This window comes from Scophthalmus maximus, chromosome 1 (genome assembly GCF_022379125.1).
Source record: "Scophthalmus maximus strain ysfricsl-2021 chromosome 1, ASM2237912v1, whole genome shotgun sequence".
Lineage (NCBI taxonomy): Eukaryota > Metazoa > Chordata > Actinopteri > Pleuronectiformes > Scophthalmidae > Scophthalmus > Scophthalmus maximus.
In genome coordinates this window covers 19,338,291-19,362,616 of record NC_061515.1, presented here as the reverse complement: position 1 = coordinate 19,362,616, position 24,326 = coordinate 19,338,291, and the positions used below count along the sequence as shown (strand labels likewise).

At 42.8% G+C, this 24,326-nt stretch overlaps 1 pseudogene; it reads left to right on the top strand.

Annotated features, from left to right (window-relative positions):
* Nucleotides 1-1,377: 1,377 nt before the first annotated feature.
* Nucleotides 1,378-11,088, top strand: LOC118296058 (annotated as a pseudogene).
* Nucleotides 11,089-24,326: the final 13,238 nt, after the last annotated feature.

Genomic DNA, 24,326 nt, shown 5'->3' with positions numbered 1-24,326 from the left:
TGCACCGCCTGCTACTCCTGAACGTATGTAGCAACCATTTATTTCATCAAATGTTGTCCTTAAATATGTTTTTGATTTGAGTCAACTTACTTGGAAATCTGCCATTTTGTTGTGCGTGAGCTAATTTTGGAGTCGACCATTTTGATTTGAGGAAATCTGCCATTTTGTTGCGAGTGAGCAAATTTAGGAATCAGCAGCTGGTCTTACCTGCTGAGTCACCCGCAGGGAATAAGGTACTGCACATTTAGAATTGATGAACAACTTTTTTGATCTAGGGGAAAATGGATGAATTCCTTTTCAAAAAATGAGTAAATCATAATCCTTTGTGTCGTTTCAGTTTGTTCTTGTGGTCAGGGACTCCCATCTACGAAGCCTCGTAGATGGATTTGTCAAGATGCCAGAGGGACGGCTGTCCTTTGGCTTCATGTCAACACCGGGGGCCTCTGCGGCTGAGTTGAGGACGGAGTTAGTGAATGGTACTGTAACTCCGACACCCAACCTGGTCTGCCTGTTGGCCCCTAGCAACAACCTGACTGCCAGCAGGACCTTTGGCGAGGCAGGTGTGGACTTTGCCAAGCTTTTGCGCAGTGCGTGCAACCTCTTCCCTGAGGTAAGTTCTTCTCCAAATATTTAATGATGATTATGTTTGGTACTACAAATTTGTGTGTTTGTGTGGCTGTGTGTGCATGCAGGTGATTTTTGAGAACTTTAGAAGATAACAATTACTGTTTTGTACAGGTTGTGGTCCTGGACTTTCCTCCACGCTTGACTGCTGATGCAGATCATCAGAAGTTGATGCGGGAGGAGTTCCATCGTGTGGCAGCTCGAATGGGTATGTTTAGAAAAAAGTGTGGTTTAAGTGTAGTTGCATATATGGAAAGGATTATTTTTTCTTAAGTCAACGGATAATATATGTGTTGAGAGTAAAATGTGTATTGTGTAAATTCATTTTTTACTGCAGGTACACTTGAGTGACAGTCTTGGGATAACGATCCTGTCTCAGTTGTTCTGGCACGCAGCCTATGTGCAACTGGAGGCAACAGCGCCAATGGAAGCAGTGCCTCCCAGGGTCTCTCCTAGGACTTCACCGCCACGATTCTGTCCACGAATCGTTGTGAAGGGGGAGGTCATCGTGCCTCGTCGCTCCAACCCCTTCGAGTGGACAGTTGTGGGACAGGGCAAGAAGGTAACGGGTTGCACACTGTAATTGTGTATTTGAGAGTCTTTTTCTACAAAAGTCATATTCCCTAAGCATCATGGTCATAGGAGCACTATTAGTGAAATTGAAATATTTGTCGTTACAGACACACCAGCCGGAGGAGGTTGAGCAGGAGTGTTCCATCCCGATAAAACCCAGTCTGGTTTAGCAGTGCCGTGATGGATGCGATGGATGCAGTTGTTCCATCACATCTGTCCAGCCTTGTGAAGAGCAGTGATGCAAAACGCACTAAGGTAATTTTATTACAAAGTGTCTTCTTTGTGTAGACAGTCTTTAAGGGGAAAAACAATGTTGACAGCTGTAACATTTGCCTGAAATTTGTTTTTCTGCCACTAGACATCAGTTTTGTGACATCGGTCGAGAGCAGCTGCTTCTAAACCGAGACGACTTCCTAAGCAGCAGGTTAGTACTTAAAAATTGTCTTTTGTGCTTGTAGCGCTAAAAGCAATATTGGATTCATGTGGAGTTGTGTTACTGTACAGTTTGAGTAGATGCGTAGCAACAAGTGTTTCTGGGGTGATTTTATAATACTACAGGGGGGAAAATATTTTGTTTCTCTTAAATAGTGTTTTTTCTTATGTTATTTCTTTCAAGGCAGAGGTCACACCAACCGTTGGGTCTCCACAGCCATCACCTGACGGTGCTGTGGAAGTGGTCGAGGAGGGGGGGCTTCCTGCGCAGCGCACGCCGAGACCCGTCAAAGGTGATATCGCTGCTGACGAGACGTGCGTTTGCTCTGTTTCACTGCCTTTGCCTGCTGTTGCCGGTCGTGATGTCAGATGTGAATCGGTGGCATCTGAAGTACAGGCGTCAATGGCATGTAGTGTTGTGGCTGCAATCAAACACGCGATGGCTCCGGTGTGTACTTGGCAAAAGGCGGATATCTGAACGATATGTGCAGAGGGGAAGAAATTGGTGCCATTTGTAGCAGAGGAAATCGGGAAGAGCGATTCAAAATGTGTTATGCAGCTCAATGTGTTTGGCAGGAAGTGGAGCGTAGAAGTGGGTCGGCCAATGTACACAGACGTGGATTTCTTGGAAGACGACAGTGAAGTGTACGAGAAGATGCAGGAACATCTGTTGTGGGGTGGAATGTGTCTGGCGTACCTTCAAGGGTCCATTTGTGCCATTATTGATCATGGAGAATATTATGCGTTTGTTGATAGTGGCACACGTAGCGCATCAGGGTTAGCAGCAGGCATTGGCTCACCTGTGGCTGTGTTTAACACATGCCTCAATGACCTGATGCTTCACATCAGGAATTTGAAGAAGTCGTTGAATGTCAATTGGATTGGCATTGGTTACATGTCTGTGAAGGAGATGGCTGATGGTGCTTCAAAGGAGGTCGCAGAAGAACAAGGTGGCAGAGTACCAGTTGAGAGTTGTAATTTGGAATCTGCGCAAGTTACAGCTGAGACTAGTGGTTGTCAGAAAGTTGGGAAGACTGTGAGAGGATCGTTTCACCAGGGGGATGATCGGTTTCATTACATGGGTTTGCAATGTATGGCGATAGGTTTGGTAAGTCTAGCAAGGCACACAGTTCATAGTATGTTTTCATGGCAGACAGAAGATCTGGACCAAGCACTCGTGTTAGGTGACAAGTTGTACACAGGTTTGCGTGTCAATGAGATGATCGGCGCGTCGTCAGAGATGTTGTGTGTTCCAGAGCTGCCTGAACAGACAGTTATAGGGGGTCAGAGCTTCAGTTTGAATATGGAGGTTTTGCCAGTGGTGACATCAATATGGTAGATGGTGATCATATTGAGAAGGGGACTGTCAGTTTAGCAAATGGACTGGAAAAGATTTTTATGCAGTACAGTTCATGTCTCCTGACAATGTGTGGTACTACATGTGCAATTGTTTTGGAAAATGGACAGTACGCACTTGTTGACTCCCATGCACGCAGTGTTAATGGCATGGTTGATGGAAATGGAACAAGTGTTGTGGTGTATTTTGATTCACTTGGTGATGTGTTCAATCACAATCATGTACCAGTCTCTGCGCATGTTGATTTGTTAGGTGTACCGTGCAAAAATGAGAGCATAGTGGCTGACGGTAACTGTTTCTTTCGTGCCATCTCTCAATCTGTAAGTGGAGCACAAAAATATCATAGAAAAATAAGACTTGCTGTTGTCAAGCATTTAGAAAGTAATGCTGTCAAGTATGAAAATATTTTGAGAAGTGAGTATTGTTCAATGGCAGATTACATTAGCAAATCGAAAATGCGTAATATGCACAGCTGGGCTACAGAGGTGGAAATACAAGCCACTGCTGATTGTTTAGGAGTCAATGTTTTTACATTTTATGATGGTCGTTGGCTTAAATACAGTTGCAACAGTAAGCTATTGTCGCAACACGGTATTTATTTAGAAAATTGCTCTGGAAATCACTATGAGACTGTGGTGTGTGTTCATGGGCCAGAGCTGCAGAGTTGTTATGGCAATTGTGAAATTGGTACACCTTATGTCAAAGGGTACAGTACTAGATTTCACCATAAAGATCAGTTGGTTCAGCATCAGAGTGAAGTAAAAACCATCGCGAATGATGCATGTTGTGCAGCTGCAAAACTATTGGATACTGATGTAGAAGTTGTGGATAGTTCTGTAGTTGAACTTGTAGAGGATTGTGATGATCATGTTGTGGATGATTCTTTGTTTGAAGTTGTGGATCATTTGGATGTTGAAATTCTGGCTGATACAAGTAAAAACACATTCCAATTTAGCCCTCTATCGAATATAGTTGCACAGACATTATGCAGTCAATTCAATTTGGAATTTGAAAGACAGAATGTACAAGTTCACACTAAATATGGGTGTTTAGGTAGTGTGTGTGTAAAACCGAAAAAATACTAGAGGATGGTAATAGTTTTTTTAGAGCTGTATCTCAGGTGATATGTGGTTCTCAGAAAGGTCACCTTTAAAATTAGACGTGCTGTTGTTAAGTATATGGAGAGTCACAGTGAAAGTCACATGGAGTTAGTGGGAAAAGGACATGGTTCAATGTCAGAGTATATTGAGAAGTCACAGATGAAGAAAGTAGGATATTGTGCTTCAGATGTAGAATTTCATGCTACAGCAAATGCTATTGGAGTGGACATATTTGCATACAGGGGTGATACATCGCTGAAATACAGTTGCACAAGTAGATTGTTGACTAATGAGGGCATTTACTTGAAGTGTTGTGAGGATAATAATTTTGAAGCAGTTGTTTGTGTTGAACATCTTGATGAAGATTATTGCTTTGATTTGTGCAAATTGGGTAATCTATCTGAGCCACTGTACATGTGCACAAGGAAATCAAAAGAAGAGGCAGTGATTATTGCAACTGCAACTATCAGTAGTCAGCAAGTATCAAACATTGATTATATTGTTTCAAAGTATGTGAAAAGGAGCAAAGATTTAAAAAAGAAGATGAAATATTTGGGAAATAAATTGTATATGGAGAAAGTAAAGGAAGAGAGAGTAGGACAATATAATAAAAAACATTTGTACAGGTCAAAACTGAAGAAAAGGAGTATAGCTAAATATCATGATAATGATTTGTTTAGGTCAAAAGTGAAAAAAATGAGCATAGGAAAGTACCGAGAGGATGCTTTGCATAGGGCGAAAGTGAAAAAAATGAGCATAGGAAAATACCAGGAGGATGCTCGGCATATGGCGAAAGTGAAAAAAGTGAGCATAAGAAAATACCGGGTGGATGCTTTGCATATGGCGAAAGTGAAAAAAATGAGCATAGGAAAATACTGGGAAGATGTTTTACACAGAGAAAAATTAAAGAAAATGAGTAAAAGCAAATACCGTCGAAATAAAATACATAAACAAAATGTAAAGTCCATGAGTAGAAGGAAGTATCTTGTAAATCCAGAGCAAAGAAAGCGTGTAACAGAAGGTAACAAAATGAGGAGGAAACAAATGAGAGAAAGGGGACAGAAGTTTAATGTGGTTATGCAGCGTTTTTTGGAGAAAGTAAGGAATGGGCCAGAGTTTGTGTGTTGTGTTTGCCATCGATTGCTGTTTAGTCATCAGGTTTTGCAGTGTAAAAGAGATCATTATAACAAGAGGAATGATGTAGCTTTGATAGCAGATAAATGTATTACGGAAGACTATTTACACAAGTGTAATGCGGACTGTGTAATGCCTTGTCAGTGGTTGGTTACAGCTAGAGGTCAGCTGTGGGTATGTTACACATGCCATTATAAAATAAAAAAAGGAGAAATGCCAGCAGAAAGTGTAAAGAACAACTTAGGAGTAGATGTCATTCCAGAAGAATTGGCATGTTTGAATAGCTTAGAGCAACATTTGATAGCTTTACATATTCCTTTCATGAAGATGTTAGCGTTACCTAGAGGCAGACAGAATGGAGTACATGGACCGGTGACCTGTGTTCCAGCGAATATTGTACAGACCAACAATGTGCTACCTCGGTCCAATATGGAGGGGTCATTGTTGCCTGTAAAGTTGAAGCGTAAATTGACGTATAAAGGGGATTATGAATATCAGTACGTTGACAGTATGCACGTAAGGCAAGCGTTGCAATTTTTAAAAGAGACAAATGTGCATTATGGAGATATAGAGTGTAATGAAGCCTGGCTGAATGAGTTTTTTTAGGGAAGAAGATGATGAGGTTGAAGAAGACGGGACTGATGGTAGGATAGAAAGTGGTGAAGCATCTGCAGATGTTGTTGAAGATGAGGTTGTAGTAAACCAGGTAAATGAGGATGTAGACGGTGGTGAAGATGAGCTGTTGCATGACAGACAGCAACATTGTATGTTCCAGAACACTTGTCTTATGCCGGTTGATATTGGTCAGGAAGCCATGGACCAATTTTTTGATGATATTTTGAATGTGGCACCAGCAGAAGGAAATAATCCTGTTCAGTTGCTTATTGATCACGATAACGAAGCTAAATGCTTCCCGGTGTTGTTTCCTAAGGGGAGGTTTGCATTCTATGAAAGTAGACCGTATTGTTTGACGTTGTCACGTTATTTGAATAACAGGATCCTGCATGCTGATGGGAGGTTTGCCCATAATGTAGAGTATATCTTTTTGGTCAGTACATGTCAGAGATTCAGCAGGTTGTTTCGAGTGTATCGATAGCATTGCGAAAAGGAAAAGGAGGTAGTGTGTCACGTGAGGTGAATAGTAATTTGTTGACAGATGGGGAGTCTCTGAAGCAGTTGTTGGAGTTTGATGATGGGTATCGGTTCCTAAAACCCATTAGAGGTACCCCAGCTTTTTGGCAAGGGGCACAGCGTGACCTGCTAGCGTGTGTTCGTCAGCTTGGTGTCCCTACGTGGTTTTGTTCTTTTTCTTCGGCTGGTTTGCATTGGACTAATCTCCTTGAGAGTATTTTGAAACAGGAAGGTAGAAGTGAGACAGTAGAGGATTTAGAGTGGGCAGAGAGGTGTGAGCTGTTGCGGCGTAATCCTGTAACTGCAGCAAGGATGTTTGATTTCCGTTGGCATTGTTTTTTGAGGGAGGTGCTGATGTCCCCATCACACCCAATTGGCAAAATTAAGGACTACTTTTATCGAGTGGAATTCCAGCAGAGGGGTTCACCCCACGTGCATTGCCTGTTTTGGATCGAGAATGCCCCGTTAATTGGTAAAAACACAGACGAAGAGGTAGTGGAATTTATCGATCGATATGTAACATGCGAGTTACCAGCAGATGATGAGTCATTATTGGACATTGTCTCATCTGTGCAGCAGCATTCGAAGCGACATTCAAAATCGTGTAAAAAGAACAACACAACTTGTCGTTTCAATTTTCCCAGGCCAGCGTCAGCAAATACATTCATATGCCGAAACAGATTTGAAGAAGAGGAAGAAAAGAGGAAAAAGGCAGAAAAGGCACGTGCGGCCTCTATGGAGGTAGACGATGCCGAAATGTGTGCATGTGTTGATCAGGTTGAGCAGGGTGCTGATGTGGTTGATGATGGAAAACCACTGTGTCCAGGGTAAAGAGAGTTTGTGAAAGAGCTTTTAGGGCAAGGTGAGAAAAGAGAGGAAGCAGCTGCTCTTTTATATGGACTTAAGAAGGCTCTGTCTGATGAGAGCAGGACATATGAAAGTTTGGACGAGTTGTTCAAGGAGTTTCATATAGATCAAGCACAGTTTGAGGCTGCATATAAACTGGTTAGTCGTAAGAAACACATTGTGTTGAAAAGGGAAGTGAATGAAATCTGGGGGAATCAGTACAACAAAGAACTTTTAAAATGTTGGAATGCTAATATGGACATCCAGTACGTTGTTGATGCATATGCATGCGTAGTTTACATCATTTCATATATTTCAAAGTCTGAAAGAGAGATGGGATTGTTGCTCGGGAATGCCAAAAGAGAAGCCGCTAAAGACGGAAATGTCAGTGCAAAGGAGGCATTGAAGAGTCTAGGGAGTGTTTATCTCCACAACAGAGATGTTTGTGCTCAGGAAGCAGTGTATAGGTTGTCAAATATGCATCTGAAGGAGTGTTCTAGGAAAGTTGTATTTATACCAACGGGGGACAACATTGTGAAAATGAGTTTACCCTTAAGGGAGTTGAGGCAAAAGGCAGCATCACGTGATCTTACAACGGAAGACATGTGGATGACTAATTTAGTTGATCGGTATAAGAGTAGGCCAGAGGATGGCACATTTAATGACATGTGTATTGCAACGTTTGCAATACCGTGTCCTCTCAAAATCCGAGAACTGCAAGAAGGCGATTCAGTTAGGAAATGATTGTGGTTTTGTGACAAAACGAACACGAACACAGCCTGCAGTTGTTCGTTATGCTCGCTTTTCAGAGGATAAATATCCAGAAGCCTTTTGCCAGAGTATTTTGCAGTTGTTTCTTCCTTATCGTGTGGATGAGCAGCTTAGACCTCCGAGCTTTGAGAAATTTCAGCAGTTTTACGAGAACGGTCACGTCAGGCTTAGTGATGGATCAATGCATTCCGTCAAGGATGTAGTTGATGTAAATAGAGTGTTGTTTGAAATAGAAGCCGATGAATTGGATAAGATCCAGGACATTATTGATTCAGAGGGCTTATTTGAAGATGCCTGGTGTGAGTTGTGTCCAGAGAAAGAGTTGGAGCGTTTAGAGTGCGCAGAGGAATTGAAAGATAGGCAGCTGGTGGAAGAACAGGAGGTAAACCCTCCAGGTGAGGGAAACGTTCAAGATTTAGCAGCTGTTGGCGAACCAGTTGCACAGGTTGCAAATTTAGAAAAAAAAGAACAACATGTGTAGAAGTGACGGTTTGGCTTTAATTAGGTCTTTGAACGAGATCCAGTTGTCTGTTTTTTTATCAGGTCCGGCAATGGTGTTTGGAGAAGGTAGCGGGTAAAAAACCTGATGCGTTGCACGTGTTTCTAACAGGTGGTGCAGGCACAGGAAAGAGTCATTTAATTAAGGCTATTCAGTATGAAGCCACAAGGTTATTGTCAACAATGTGTCGTAATCCTTACAACATTTGTGTAGAGTTAACGGCTCCTACGGGGATTGCTGCATACAATTTGCATGCAGCAACCATTCACAACACATTCGGCATAGGGATAGATGTCCGGTTATCGTACACCCCATTGGGTGAAGAAAGGCTGAGTACTTTGCGTTCGAAATATAGTGATCAACAGCTTGTGATAATTGATGAAATATCCATGGTTGATCACAAGCTGTTGGCGTACGTTCACGGTAGACTGAGACAGATTAAACAGGTTGGTGACTTCTCCCCATTTGGAAATGTGAGTGTAATTGCTGTGGGAGATTTTTTCCAATTGTCTCCATTGAAAGGCAAGGCAGTGTATGTGGAAGATGAATGCTGGAACTTGTGGTCTAGTCTGTTTAAGGTTGTCGAACTAAAGGAAATTGTTAGGCAAAAGGATAGTGTTTGCAGACCTGTTGAACAGGTTAAGAAGTCGATCGAAAGGGACCCCAATGTTAGACAGGGACGTGGAAATGTTGAAAAGTTGCGAAACAGGTGAAGTGAGCTTGGCTTTACACATTTATCCTACAAATAAACAGGTAAACAAGCACAATTTGGAGCGGCTCTTTGAGACGTGTCCTGACCATGTGGCGATAGATGCCCAGGATTTTGTTAATAATAAGAATACAGGGAAACTGGAATTAAAAAGTGGACAGCATGCCAAAGCGGATAGGACAAGTTTGGCAGAGCGGCTATTGTTGGGTAAAAATGCTTGTGTCATGTTGTGCAAGAACGTGGACGTGAAAGATGGACTGGTGAATGGGGTATGTGGCACAGTGACCCATATAGTTGTTTCAGAAAATAAGGTTTTTCCGGAAAAAGTGTACGTTAGGTTCGATGACGATCGGGTAGGCGCGCAGAGGAGGAAACATTGTGCCAGTGTTTGTGCAGATGCAGAGGGTTGTGTTGCTATTGAACCAGAGGAAGAAAGGGCCACAAAGAAAGGTGGAATGCAACGGCAATTTCCCCTTAAGCTGGCTTGGGCTTGTACTGTGCATAAAGTACAAGGCATTAGTGTAGATAGGGCTATGGTCTGTCTGAAAAAGACGTTTTCAGCAGGACAGGCGTACGTTGCACTAAGTCGCGTGAGAAGTTTGGCTGGATTGGTGATTGAAGAATTCGAGGAAGAAACTATCTATTGTAATGACCAAATTAAGGATGCCCTTCAGTGTATGCCCCCGTTGTTGATGCAAAATATAACGAGGCCCAAATTGAATACACATAGCTTTAATTTGTATTTGATGAATGTCCAAAGTCTGACTAGACATGTAGCAGATTTGGCATTGTGTACACAGCAATAGCAGCTTAACTGTATTGCTGTTACAGAGACATGGCTACCAGACAGTTCCTCATTGGAAACCGTAGAGATGGATGGGTATATTTTTCACAGTAGTCCACGTAGTTTATCATACAGTAGCAACCACCCAGCATTGTTAACATTACAAGGGCAACAACATGGTGGAGTTGGTTTGTATATTGCTGATAATGTGGCATATGATATTATGAAAGTACCAAATTTGAATTTAGAGTGTTTGATTTGCAACTGCGTGACCCCTAAAATATTAGTAGCAGTTGTTTATCATCCACCATCTTATTCAATGTCTCTGTTTAGAGAAAATCTTTGTTATCATGGGAGATTTTAATGACGACATTTTGAAATCATCTACAATCGGCAAACTTTTCACAGACAAAGGTTATGTTCAAAATGTAACAACTGCAACTACAGAGAAGGGAACATTAATTGACCATGTGTACGTTAAAACGACACAGTATGACGTAGAGCCAATAGTGGTGCCAACCTATTTTAGTGATCACGAGGGAATTGTATGTAGTCTGACGGTTCATGACGGAGATGAACAATAATTGGTTACCCTCAGCATTGAAGTTAGGACTTGTTGTGATGTGACGATGTGATAAATGACGTGTGTGTGTGTGTGTTTGTATTAGTCAATGCTTGAGAATATGTTGTGCTTTATTGACCCTTTTTCCCCCAGTTTGAGTTGCAGGTGGTGGCTGCTGATTCAAATGGACACTGATGGCACCTCCTCGAAGCGTTAGTTTTAATAGGGGCATATATAATTAGAGCAGGATATATAATATAAGTTATTTATAGCTGTGTATGATCATGTATTGACAACGTGTTCATTTATTTATAGCTTTGTACAATCATGTATTGACCACTTGTTAATTTATGTATAGCTGTGTAGAACGATGTATTGACAACTTGGTAAGTTATTTATAGCAGTGTAGAATCGTGTATTGAGAACTTGGCAAGTTATTTATAGCAGTGTAGAAAATGGTTTCTTTACCTGCATTAGAAACAGCTTTTATCCGGGTTATGTTTTGCCAAAATGTATAAATGTTGAACATACATAGCAGTTGATTAGAACTGCAAGTTTCGGCATAATATAAATACGTCCCACTCGTAAGCTGTTGCTAATGGAGGTCTTGCTTTTTCCAAGTAGCCGCAAAAAGCAAAGGCACTGGTAATGGCTACTCCTGGTTTTACCAAGGATGGGGTTTGATTCCCTGCGGTGCCCTGCTGATTGTTTGGCGTTTAAATGAAAGAGGTTTTTTATTTCACTGAATGAATTGTCTGTAACAATGGTCACTAACTTCCCAAATTTGGTGAGACTAGTAGATATAATGGATTATGCTGAAAATAAACAATTTGTAACCTTCAGCATTGAACTTAGTTACATGTTGGGTACATGTTAAGACCCTGATTCAGAGTGCGTTTTTATATTTGTCTATGCTATTAAAAGTTCTTGTGTGGTTTTTCCTCAGTGCCTGAGGGCAGTGCTGTTCACCCTATTGACCTGAGTATTTTTTTCCCAGTATGTTGAGTTGCAGGTGGTGGCTTGTGATTCAACTGGAGACTCTTACTCTTCAAAATGGAAGCTTTAGCTTTATTTAGGGGCATATTTCTATGGAAACAGGTATGGACCAACTGTCATAGACAAAGCATGTATAGACAACGACTAATGTTATACATGGCACTGTAGATGTCACAACTTGAACAGTGATGACATGTATAGCTGTACATCATCACTAAACCGCTAGTTGTCGAGGTGGTGTCCAGATAACAATGTGGGCTTCATAGATAACTGGCGCACCTTTTGGAGAATTCCTGGTCTGATGCGGAGAGACGGCATTCATCCAACTTTGGATGGTGCAGCTCTCATTTGTAGAAACCTGACTCGGTTACCTAGACGGTCAAACCCGTGACTTTTCAGAGTTGGGACCAGGAAGCAGAGTTGCAGTCTTACACGCTTCTCTGCGCTTCTATTACAGCAGTCACCCCCACAAAACCCCATAGAAACTGTTTCTGCCCCACGACCACTTCAACTATCTAATCCAAAGGGAAATAAAAGAGGTGTAATTCACACAAATCTCATAAAGATCAACACAAAGCCTATAAATGAACCTAAGAATAGAACAATAAAATGTGGATTATTTAATATTAGGTCACTCCCATCTAAATCTTTGTTAGTGAATAACTGATAAGCACGTTGATTTATTCTGTATGACTGAAACCTGGCTACAGCCAAAAGAATATGTTAGTTTAAATGAATCAACACCTCCCTCTTATAATAATACTCATATTCCTCGGACCACAGGCCGAGGAGGAGGAGTAGCAGCAATCTACCAAGCAGACTTATTGCTTAACGCTCGACTTAACCATAGTTTTAACTCATTTGAAAGCCTAAATCTTAGCCTCCTTCACCCTAGCTGGAATTGTCAAAAACAAGTTATTGTAGTCGTTGTTTATCAACCACCAGGCCCTTACTCTGAATTTTTATCTGAATTTTCAGACTTTTTATCTGAGTTGGTGCTTAGCACAGATAAAGTTATTATAGTGGGTGACTTCAACATTCATGTGGATGTTGCCAACGACAGTCTTAGTTCTGCCTTTAATTCGCTCATAGACTCAATTGGTTTTACTCAACATGTAAACAAACCCACTCACTGTTTTAATCACACCCTCGACCTCGTTCTGACCTATGGCATAGACATTGACAATCTAATAGTATTTCCTCAAAACCCTCTGTCCGATCACTACTTAGTTACATTTGAATTCTCCATTATTAACTTTACTGAATTTGGAGAAAAGTTCTATTACAGCAGATGTCTATCAGAAAACTCTGTTAGTAAATTCAAAGAAACAGTTCCTTCGTTATTTACTCTACTGCCATGTGTCGATACAGTGCAGGATCGTTATCAAAACTTTACTCCCATACAAATTGATGATGTTGTTGATAGTGCAGCAGCCTCACTACGTTCCACACTTGACACTGTCGCCCCTCTGAAAAATAAGAAAGTCAAACAGAGGAGGATAGCTCCATGGTTTAATGCACAGACACGCGCTTTAAAACAGACGTCACGTAGGTTAGAAAGGAAGTGGCGTTCCAATAGTCTAGATGATTCTCACCTAGACTGGAAAAATTGTTTAATTACATGTAAGAAAGCCCTCCGAAATGCCAGAACCAATTATTTTTCTTCACTAATAGAGGAAAATAAAAACAACCCCAGGTTCCTCTTCAGCACTGTAGCCAGGCTGACAGAGAGTAAAAGCTCTACTGAACAGTCTATTCCTCCAACTCTAAGTAGCAATGATTTCATGAGTTTCTTTACTAATAAGATTATTACCATCAGAGAAAAAATTTACCAGCTTCTTCCCACTAATGGCACAGACACACTGTCCAGTACTGTAGGTTCTGAACCAATAGTATCGCCTAATTTTTATTTACAATGCTTCTCCCCTATAGATCTGGCTGAGCTGACTTCACTTGTCAATTCATCCAAGTCATCAACCTGTCTTTTAGATCCTATTCCATCAAGGCTATTTGAGGATGTATTACCTTTAATTAATAATTCCATATTAGATCAGATCAATTTATCTATATTGACAGGCTATGTACCAAAGGCCTTTAAGGTGGCAGTAGTTAAACCTCTGCTCAAAAAACCGACTCTGGACCCAGATATCTTAGCTAACTATAGACCCATATCAAACCTCCCCTTTATCTCTAAAATCCTTGAAAAAACTGTTGCTCACCAGTTATGTGACTATTTACACAGGAATAGTCTGCTTGAAGACTTTCAGTCAGGTTTTAGAAAACATCATAGTACAGAAACAGAACTACTGAAGGTTACCAACGACCTTCTCATGGCCTCAGACAGTGGATATGTTTCTATTCTCGTCCTTTTAGATCTTAGTGCTGCATTTGATACCATCGATCACAAAATTCTGTTACAGAGACTAGAACACATTGGGATTAAAGGAACAGCACTAGAATGGTTTAAGTCCTACTTATCTGATAGATTTCAGTTTGTTAACATTAATAACAAATCTTCCATTCATACAAAAGTGAGACATGGAGTACCACAAGGTTCTGTACTGGGACCGATACTTTTCACTCTATATATGCTTCCTTTAGGCAATATTATAAGAAAACACCACATCAATTTCCATTGCTACGCTGATGACACCCAGCTGTATTTATCTATAAAGCCAGATGAAACTAATCAGGTAGACAAACTTCTGGATTGTCTTGAAGACATAAAGGCCTGGATGACTTATAATTTTTTACTTCTAAATTCAGAAAAAACTGAGGTCATTATACTCGGCCCTAAACACCTCAGAGAAACATTATCTGATCATATAGTTACTTTGGATGGCATTACCTTGGCCTCCAGCTCTACTGTGAGAAACCTTGGAGTTACCTTTGACCAGGACATGTCCTTTTGACCCACACATAAAACAAGTCTCTAGGACAGCCTTCTTTCACCTGCGTAATATCAAGAACATTAGAAACATCCTCTCTCAAAAGGATGCTGAAAAACTAGTCCATGCTTTTGTTACTTCTAGACTGGACTACTGTAATTCATTACTGCTAGGATGCCCCCAATAAGTCTGTGAAAAGCCTCCAGCTAATCCAAAATGCCGCAGCTCGAGTTCTGACAGGAACTAGAAAAAGAGATCATATTTCTCCAGTGTTAGAATCTCTGCATTGGCTTCCTATAAAATTCAGAATAGAATTCAAAATACTGCTCCTAACCTACAAAGCCCTTAATAATCAAGCTCCATCATATCTTACAGAGCTCCTAGTTTCATTTTATCCCAACAGATCATTTCGCTCTGTAAATGCAGGATTACTTGTGGTTCCAAGTGTCTGTAAAAGTAGAATGGGAGGCAGAGCCTTCAGCCACCAGGCTCCTCTCATCTGGAACCAGCTCCCAGTTTGTGTCAGGGATGCAGATACCCTGTCTACATTTAAAGTTAAACTTAAAACCTTCCTTTTTGATAAAGCTTATAGTTAGAACTGCTCAGGTGTTTAATAAACCATTTCTTTATTATGCTGTTATAGGCCTAGACTGCTGGGGGAACTTATATCATGAGCATCTTTCTCCCTCTCCCGTTCTCTCCTTCTCCCTCTTTCTCTCCCTTTATATCTCTCTCCTTCTCCCACCTTTTTCAATCTCTCTCTCTCTCTCCTAGTAGATCTGACCCCAGAGCTGCAGGATCCAAACCCGTCATTATTATTATTACTATCATTATTAATAACATCATTGTATTTATAAGTATCAGTTTTCACTAATTATAAGTATCAGTCTGGTAGAAATTAAAGCAACTGTTATACTACCCCCCCATCCCCCGATATGTTTACAGTACATGTCACTAACCCTGTTTGTGTTTTCTATCTTTCCTAGTGTATCTCTGACCCCAGAGCTGCAGGACCCAAACCTGTCATTATTATTGCTATTATTAATATTAATATTAATATCATCACTAATAATAACAACAACATAATTGTATTTTTTAATTATAAGTATCAGTCTGGTAGAGATTACAGCGGCGGTTGTACAACTGTCCTCTCTCTCTTCTCTCCTACTGTCTCGCCTCCCACCCTCTTTCTGCCCACCTCTCCTCTCTTCCTCCTCTCTCTCCTCACCCCAACCGGTCGAGACAGATGACCGCCCACAACTGAGTCTGGTTCTGTCAGAGATTTCTTCCTGTTAAAAGGGAGTTTTTTCTCTCCACCGTCGCCAAGTGCTTTGCTCATTGTGGGATTTGTTGGGTTTTCCCTGTAATATTGTAATATTGACCTCACTATGTAAAGTGCCTTGAGACAATGTATGTTGTGATATGGCGCTATACAAATAAAATTGAATTGAATTGAATTGAATTTTGGTGCCTGACTCTGTTGCACCCTTGCCGCTTACACAGGAGGCTCTCATTATAGCACAGAGAAAGGATCCCTCGTTCCTTGTAGGAATTCAGTTGTCAAAAAGGCAGAGTGTACTGGAAAACTGCCATTCTTTGTGGAGAATGGTGTGTTGATGCGTAGGTGGGTCTCACGGTCAAGGTGGGTGGCGACCGATTCAGAGGAGGATTGGGGGTAATTATTCAGGTAGTGATCCCTGTTGACTGTCAGCAGCATGTCTTGGCGCTGGCTCATGAGCACTTATGCTCAGGTCACTTGGGCATCAGCAAAACCTATGATCGTGTTCTAAAACAGTTCTTTTGGCCAGGAATGAAGGCAGATGTAGTGCGTTTTTGTAAAACTTGCAGTACTTGCAGCCCTTTGAGCACGTTCTTGTCGACTGTGTGGGTCCATTGCCCAAAGCCAAGTCTGGGAATCAGTTTCTGCTCACCATGATGTGTATTTCTACCCGCTTTCCTGAAGCCATTCCTTTGCGCCAGACGGTCACTAAAGCGTTGATTAAGTTTTTTACGACTTACGATCTGCCAAAGACTGTACAGACTGATCAGGGAACAAACTTCCAGTCCAGGGTTTTTTAGCAAACTCTCCAGTCTCTCTGTATCTCACACTCGGTGTCTAGTGATTACCAGTGGCACCAGACCTTGAAGTCGATGCTGAAGAAGTACTGTTACGAGACTGGGATGAGGGTGTGCCTTTTGTTCTTTTTGCTATCCGTGATGCAAAGCAGGAGTCTCTAGGATTTAGCCCAGCCGAGCTAGTGTTCGGTCACAATGTGGGCGGCCCATTGAAAGTGTTGAAGGAGAAGCTAGTGGGTGATAACTCTCCTAACAATAATGTGTTTGATTTTGTGTCCCACTGTAGAGAGCGTCTGCACCATGCTACATGGTTGGCCAAGGAGTCACTCTCTTCATCTCAAGTCAACATGAAGAGACGCTTTGACAAGAATGCAGTCGGCGACAGTTTGAAGCAGGTGATAAAGTGCTGGTCTTGCTGCCCACACCTGGCTCTGCTCTCGCCGTCCGGTTCTCAGGTCTGTACGTGGTGGAATGTAAAGTTTCAGACACCGATTATGTCATACGTACGCCTGAGCGTAGACGGAAGACACGTTTGTCAACCCAGAGGAGCTGACCTGAGAGGGCCAGAGAAGACCTCAGACATTGCTGTGGTAGGGGTTTCTTCCCTTGTCAGTATTCAGCCTGAGTTGGAGGTTGACTTGTTGACGCCCTGTGAGGGTCATCTGTGTGGTAGGCTAGCTAACTCTTAGTTCTTGTCTTCGATAGACCAGCAGCTGTCCTATCTCCCCGTGCTTCACAAACAGGATGTGATTAGCTTGCTTGACAGGTACACTAGTATTTTAAAAGATGTACCATCCCGCACAAGTGTGCTAGAGCACGACATTAATGTGGGCGATGCCGCTCCCATTAAACAGCATGCATATCACTGTCCGCTCGCTAAGAGGGAGGCCATGAGGAAAGAGATTAGCTATCTAGTAGAAAATGGTCTTGCCAAGCCCATCTATAGTCCCTGGAGTTCTCCGTGCTTGTTGGCGCCTAAGTCTGACGGTAGTCCCCGCTTCTGTACAGAAGAACGCGGCTGCCACTTTTTAGCGCCTTATGCAGCATGTATTAAGAGATGTACCTAACTGCAGTGTGTACCTTGACCACATGGTGGTCTACTCCAGTGAGTAGGAGAGTCACATGTCCAGTTTGGAAACTGTACTCCAGCAGCTGGCGGATGCCTTTCTTACCCTTAACTTGGCCAAGTGTGAGTTTGGTAAGGCCACTGTTACCATGGTAAGCGGGTTGGCCAGGGGCAGGTCCGGCCAGTGGATGCTAAGGTGGCTGCGGTTGTTTCGCTGCCAGTGCCCGGCACCAGGCGTGAACTTAGGTGTTTCTTAGGCATGGCATGTTACTATCGCTGCTTCTGTAAGAACTTCTCGGTAGTAGTCGCTCCTCTTACCAGGTTGTGTAGTCCTGTGATTCCTTTTGTGTGGAATTCTGAGTACGACCATGCTTTTAACTCTGCCAAGTCTCTTCTCTGAAGTGCTCCTGTGCTGGCCGCGCCCGACCTCGCTCGACCTTTCCAGCTTGAGTTGGATGCCAGTGCCACTGGTGCGGTGTTGTTGCAGGACAGTGATGGGGATGTGTGTCATCCCGTTTGTTTCCTTTCCACCAAGTTCAAACGTCATCAGCTGAACTACTCCACCATCGAGAAAGAAACCTCAGCCATGCTCCTTGCCCTACAGCACTTTGAAGTGTATGTAGGATGCAGTTCATTTCCAGTCACTGTCTATACTGACCATAACCCGCTTGTCTTTTTAGCCCAGACGCACAACAGCAATCAGCGCTTGATGCACTGGGCACTCCTGGCCCAGGGTTACAGGGGAGCCGACAACATTGTGGCCGACGCGCTGTCCCGTGGGTGAGACGACACTAACTTGAGATTCTGGTCAGACTGGTGGGTTAGTGGTGGTGACGTGGGATGGATGTGGTGAACCTTATAAGTGATGTATTTGTATGTAATTTGTGATGACGTTGCATAGCGTGAAGATGGAGGAGGGGTTTCCTCTTATGGGAGGGGGTGTTACGTGCCGTGTTTTGTTTGTGTGTTTTCGATTATGTGCTGCTCTCTCCAGGTGCGCGTTGCATCACTCCCGCAGCTGACGCCCATCAGCACCCATTAGGAGAGGCATTATAGCTGTGCAGAGCTATAATGTTCATGGCATTTCGTGGCATTTCATTGTCTTCCTTTTGAAGACTGTCTTGTGTTTATTTTAGAGAGTTGGGCTAATGAATACTTTACGTTAACTTGGACGTGTTTCCGCCTTGCCTTTGTCCTTCTCCCGGTTCTATTATTGACTTGTTTGCGTCCTACACCCCTTGGCACAATAGGGACGTAATTGAAGTTCACTATTGGGAAATATTGTCTGTGTGTAACACCTCGGTGGAAACCAGCATTGTTTGGTGAAAACCACGGTGTATTTCTCTTACGTTAATTAAATTAGTGTAGAGAAAAATAAATAAAGGAAAGGCCGTACCTGCTTCCGCATCTCCTGGATGGAAACTGGCATGTTCGGTGGAAACCAAAGTGTATTTATCTTCAAGTTTTTAGTACATCACTGTAGAAAACAAATTAATAATAAATAAGTACACAATGTGGACGGGTTTCAGTGTCTGAGTGGTGGAATCTAGTGTTGTTTGATGTGAAAACCACAGTGTAATTCCCTCCACATTTTACACACAAGTTTGGAGAAAATAAATGAAAGTGCATTATAAAGACATATCGCGTGGCTGTGCCCGCTTCTGTGTCTGAGTGGAGGAATCCACCATTGTTCGGTGGAAAATCTCAATGTCCTTCTCTCCACATTTTCACACATTTTGAGAGAGCAAACAAATGAGCTATCCGGCTCCCCATGTATGGAGGCTTTTTTCGTCCTCCTGCAGCGGCCACAGGTTTGATTCGATGTCGGCCCAGAAATAAATAAAATAAAAACAGATTGAACATCAACGACCAGTTTGATCACCTAGTGTGCGTGTGAGAAATAAAGTAAAGAGAAGAGATGGAGATAGCAGAGGCTCACTCGTGTGTAGGCTGGGGGGTGTGCTTGCCTGCAGAAAATAAGCAATGTGTGGTTTGCCTTGGCTGTAGCCACACCATGGTAGCTAGTTAAGATCTGTCCTCTTGCAAGAATAGCTTTATCACACCAGCTTGAACAAGGGAGGCAATGTGCCTTTCATTTAAAGGAAAATGGAAAACCATATCCACTGAAGGAAAGCCAGGCATTCAGCAGGTAAAACGTCCCCTGGGGTGGGGCTTAGAGAGCTGGGCTCAATAATTTGATCATGCCCCACCCCAACCCCTCCATCCGTCAGGTTAAGCAGGGCAGGGATGGCAGCCAGGCTACACCCCCTGGCTGCCGACATAGAGGAAGAGGATACCGATGTTGAATCCTGGTTTCTGGATACAAATGGGTACTCCCCTCTGGTCAGCCATTGGCAGTGGAAGAAAGCAGTGAGCGCAGCGCACAATAGAGCTACTTCACTTGGTTCTAGTGGATAGGGCTCTAGAGGGTGGTATCAACCTCTCAGCTCTGCCCCCTCCCTCTTTGATGAGACTGGGGGGTGGGGGGGGCTGCAGCAGGAAGCCTGAACCTGTCTGATTAAGCTTCCAACAGAGCCTATTCCTTGTTGCAACAAGCGCAGGAGGCCCGCAGTTGCGCTCCAGAGGCGTCCAGCACTTGTGGCCCCCGTAGAGGTGGCCATGAGTCATCAGTGGCTCAGGTAGAAGGCCCTCAGCAACCCCCAGTGGACCTGAGGTCCTATTTGGAGGCTTCCATATGAGGTATTTGGAGACACATAGGCTGGCATAATGGAAGAACGTGTGCCACAACCATTCCTCCTGGATGCAGCAAGAACAAAGAGCCAGCCTGATGCTGCATTGCCTCAGACGTTGTCTGGCCTGGGCAGCTCTATGTGCAGACCTGCATTACAAAAGGCAAAAGGTCCCATGGTGAGGCAGGCAATCCATGCAGGCTTTGGTTTGCAAAGATCTGGGTCTCAGCCAAGTAGCCAAGCCCCTCATAAACATTCAGGGCCTAGGCCTCCATCTGAACCCTGAAAAGAACAGGTGGAAAAAGCAAGTGACAGTGTCTGGAAACGACACTGGGTCTCTTACCTAGAAAAGAAAAGGAAGAGGATATTCCAAATAGCTCCACTAATCCTTCTCTATAAGCATCCAGTACAGAGGTGTCTTCTCAGCCTGGGAACACACCCACAGAAACAGCTGGTGTGCGGCACTCACTGGCTGCCACACACGGTGGTACAGACCCTTCAAGGGGAACATGCTTAGTATACGAGAAAGGCATACTTGTATGGGAATAGGGGGTGGGCCAAACTAAGCAAACCCACTCACATGTGGGTTTCAGGATATCCAAATTTGTCTGCCGGATCAGTTGGACACAGCTTTGACGACCCTCAAATGTATAGTGGCTGCCATCAAGGCGCCCGTTGGGGGGAGGACATCCCAGTCCTCAGTCGAAAGGGCTGAGGACTCATGTGCCCTCGTTGCAAAAGTAAGCCAACTTCTAAAGGGTGGCTGCAGGCACAGAGCTCGTGATAGAGCCCCTGCAGATTCACCTTGGGATCTGGAGTTGGTCCTGGAGACCCGGCAGCACAACCCTTTTAAACCCCAGAAAATTGAGTCGGTGAGCCTGAACTTGCTGGCACTTAGGACAGTTTCTCAAGTGGCAGTGATATCTGCTAGGAGAGTAGGAGAGATGCATGCCCTGTCAGTCGACAGGGTGATTTGCAGGATGATGGGAGAGTAGTGGTCTGTCCCAATCCAAGCCTTTTTCCCAAAGATTCTCTCTGATCTGCAACTCAATCTGGCAATTGAGCTCCATCCCTTCTTCTGCCAGCCACTCTGCCCGGTTGCAGCGGTACACCATCCATTTGTGTGCTTAAAACAGGAGTGTCTGGTTGGACCACTGTCAAAAGCGAGGGAAAGAAGAGTAAATTGTCCCACGGGATCAGAGGAAGTGCTCAAGGAAGTGATCCAGGTGGCATACAAGTGGGCAGGAGTCCCAGGGCTGACCGGAGTGCAGGCGCAATCCACCCATGAAGTTGCAACCTCCGGGGTACTATGGACAGCAGCATCTCTAGCATAGATCTGCGCAGCGACTATTTGGTTGACTCCGTCTTTATTCACTGAATTCTACCGACTGAAGGTGGCTGCATCCACTCCCTTTCAGGAGTCAGTCTTGCACGCTACTCAGCAGTAGATGTCTTCAAGGCTCCCTAACAGATGGACCGGCCTGTGTTAAGGTGCCTCTAACAGAAGTCAGTTGGCCTTGCATCTCATACACTAGCCTAGGCGGCCTTCACTACTGTGTTCACTGGTCTTGGTGCCTTGCAGAGCCAGTGAAGCTCTAGGTACCGCTTTGCACCGAGGCATATGGCAACAGTAGTCAGTGCCGGGCCGTCCTGGGGGGGTTTGTAAATATTCTATGATAAAAAATTCTTTGCGAGGTGTCTTAAAGAATACCACATACATATGGAGTACGTATCTCTCCACCTTTTCTTCGCTCAGAATCTGGTGTCGATCCATAAAAGCCAGAGCAATCACGCACACCTGTGCCTTATATACCCATGCATGCCAGTACTGGTGTGTCTTAAAAATGATCCATGATTGTGAATTTCTTTCATCGGAATATTCACAACCCCCCAAATCCTCATTAGTGTCAGAGATGGGAGTTTCCACAGTGGGGGGAGGTAAACCCTGTTTGGTTTTTGGTTTTGTGAACACTTTTTAAAGAGGAAGATGAGCAAAGGGAAAAATGGGGGGAAATTTAACACTGGAAGGATAAAGGAAAAAGCTGAATAATAAAAGAAGGGCAGAGATTTTGTTCGTCCGCACTCTTCTGAAATTAAACACAAATCATTCTTCTCCTGTCAACCAGCAGCGCAACACTTAAACATCCTTTTAATGCTCTTTACCAACCATTAACACTCTATTTTCTTTATATTTTACTTCAATTTCTTATTTCTTCACCCACCATCTTCTCTGGAGTGATCTTTGTCGCCCCCAGTCCTCAGTATCCTCCTTCACCCTCCCTCCCCCCTCTCTCATTGTAGCCCCACGTCCCCACCCCTCAGCTATAGTGATTAATGCGATTTTTAATTGTCATGCTCACTTTTATGCTCATTAAATTGTATTATGCAGCAGTTAGGGTATTAAAGTTCAGTGAGAAATTTCATGCATAATGATGAGAATGCAAATGAGCCCAGTGTGTGTGTGTGTGTGTGTCTGATTATCCCCAGGAGTACGCATTCATTGTCATTATCACCCGTGCTAGCCATCTTAACAGAGCAGAATTTAAAAGCATTCTTTATGACAGAATACCTGAATTGTATATAATATAATGATGCTCTGTGCTGCAAGCAATACTGCATGCGCTTTAGTCAGTATAACAAAACAAAACAAAACAAAAAAATTAAAAATGCTTAAATTGAAATGGAAGGTTTAGCTTGGATATCTGCAGGAAGGTTTGTCGGCATATAATTTACAGTGTGTGAACAAAGACAGAGAAAGCATGTCAATGAGTTTTAGAAAGCAGCTACAGCTTGAATGAGGTGAAGATTGTCAAGATGGCGGATAATCAATCTAACATCTCATGTATTTTCTTTGATTTGACACTTTTTTCAGCATTTAAATGCTGCATTTCACTTCACTCAGGTTTGGGTCAGGGTCAGGGTTCGTTGTCATTGCAGACTAAAGTGAACATCAAAGGACAACTTTTTTATAGCCTATCAAAATAAAGAATATATTAGTCTCAAAAACAAATAATCACTACATATTTCGTTCATTTATTTTTTATTGAAATGATGTTGGCACTGTACACAGTGACCCTCTGACTTTTGGGGCCACTAGTTGCCCAATTTTCTCAGTTAGTAATCCAGCATTACTTTTGGTGAGTCATTTAAACAAGACTGAAAATCTACAGCCATGCTCGCAGCTCTGAGGCTGTACTTTGACATGTCCAAAGTGATGATGCTTAGCAGATATAATGTTGTATAGTGCAAAAAAAAAGGGGGAAACAACATTAAATCTATTGTAATATATTTTCATATATATTTATGTGAAGTGTAAATGCATGGTTCATCTTTAGCAGGTTTTTAAAGGATTTGCAGCATATTTTCATTTTAACTTCAATTTATCCATGATTATTGTTGATAAACCTTAGTGTCGTCTGTCAACGTGCTGTAAAACTGATGTGTTCCCTGAGCCTTAGCTGGTTTGATAACAAAAGAATCATCAAATTAAAAGTTACATCCAGGCCTTTTGAAAATCATGAGCAGTAACAATAGGTTCTTAGGTGTATTTTCATAATGCTCTTATAAGAACTCACATTAAACTTAGTTAGTTAAAAACAGCGGCCTGGCTGTTAGTGCATAGAAATGGATTTGGACATTATTTTTATTATTTTATTTTTGCATATATATATATAACTGTTCAAGAAATGTTGAAAGTTGATCCATTTCATCCTGCAAGGGAAATTAATCTTTGTACTAAATTTCATTTCATCCACTGAGAACCACAACGTCAGCATGGACTTTGGTGCCCGTCCTTTTTACCTCGGAAGTCAGAGCTGGATATGACGTCACACCCGAGTAGAATGTGTAGACTTGGATTTGCTGAATCAGGTTAGTCTTTGTTAGCAATTCCAGATGATATCAACATGTTATGGTATTTTGCGTATATTATCACCATGGCAACATGTACACAGGTAGATATTGGACAGTTCTGTCTGTATGACTGTTAAACACTATTCAAAAGTGTGCAGGGCAGCCATCTTGGATTTTGAGGTTCGGGCTTGTGAGGGTACTTCTGACTTTCCGAGTCAGAAATCTGATTTAGGCAG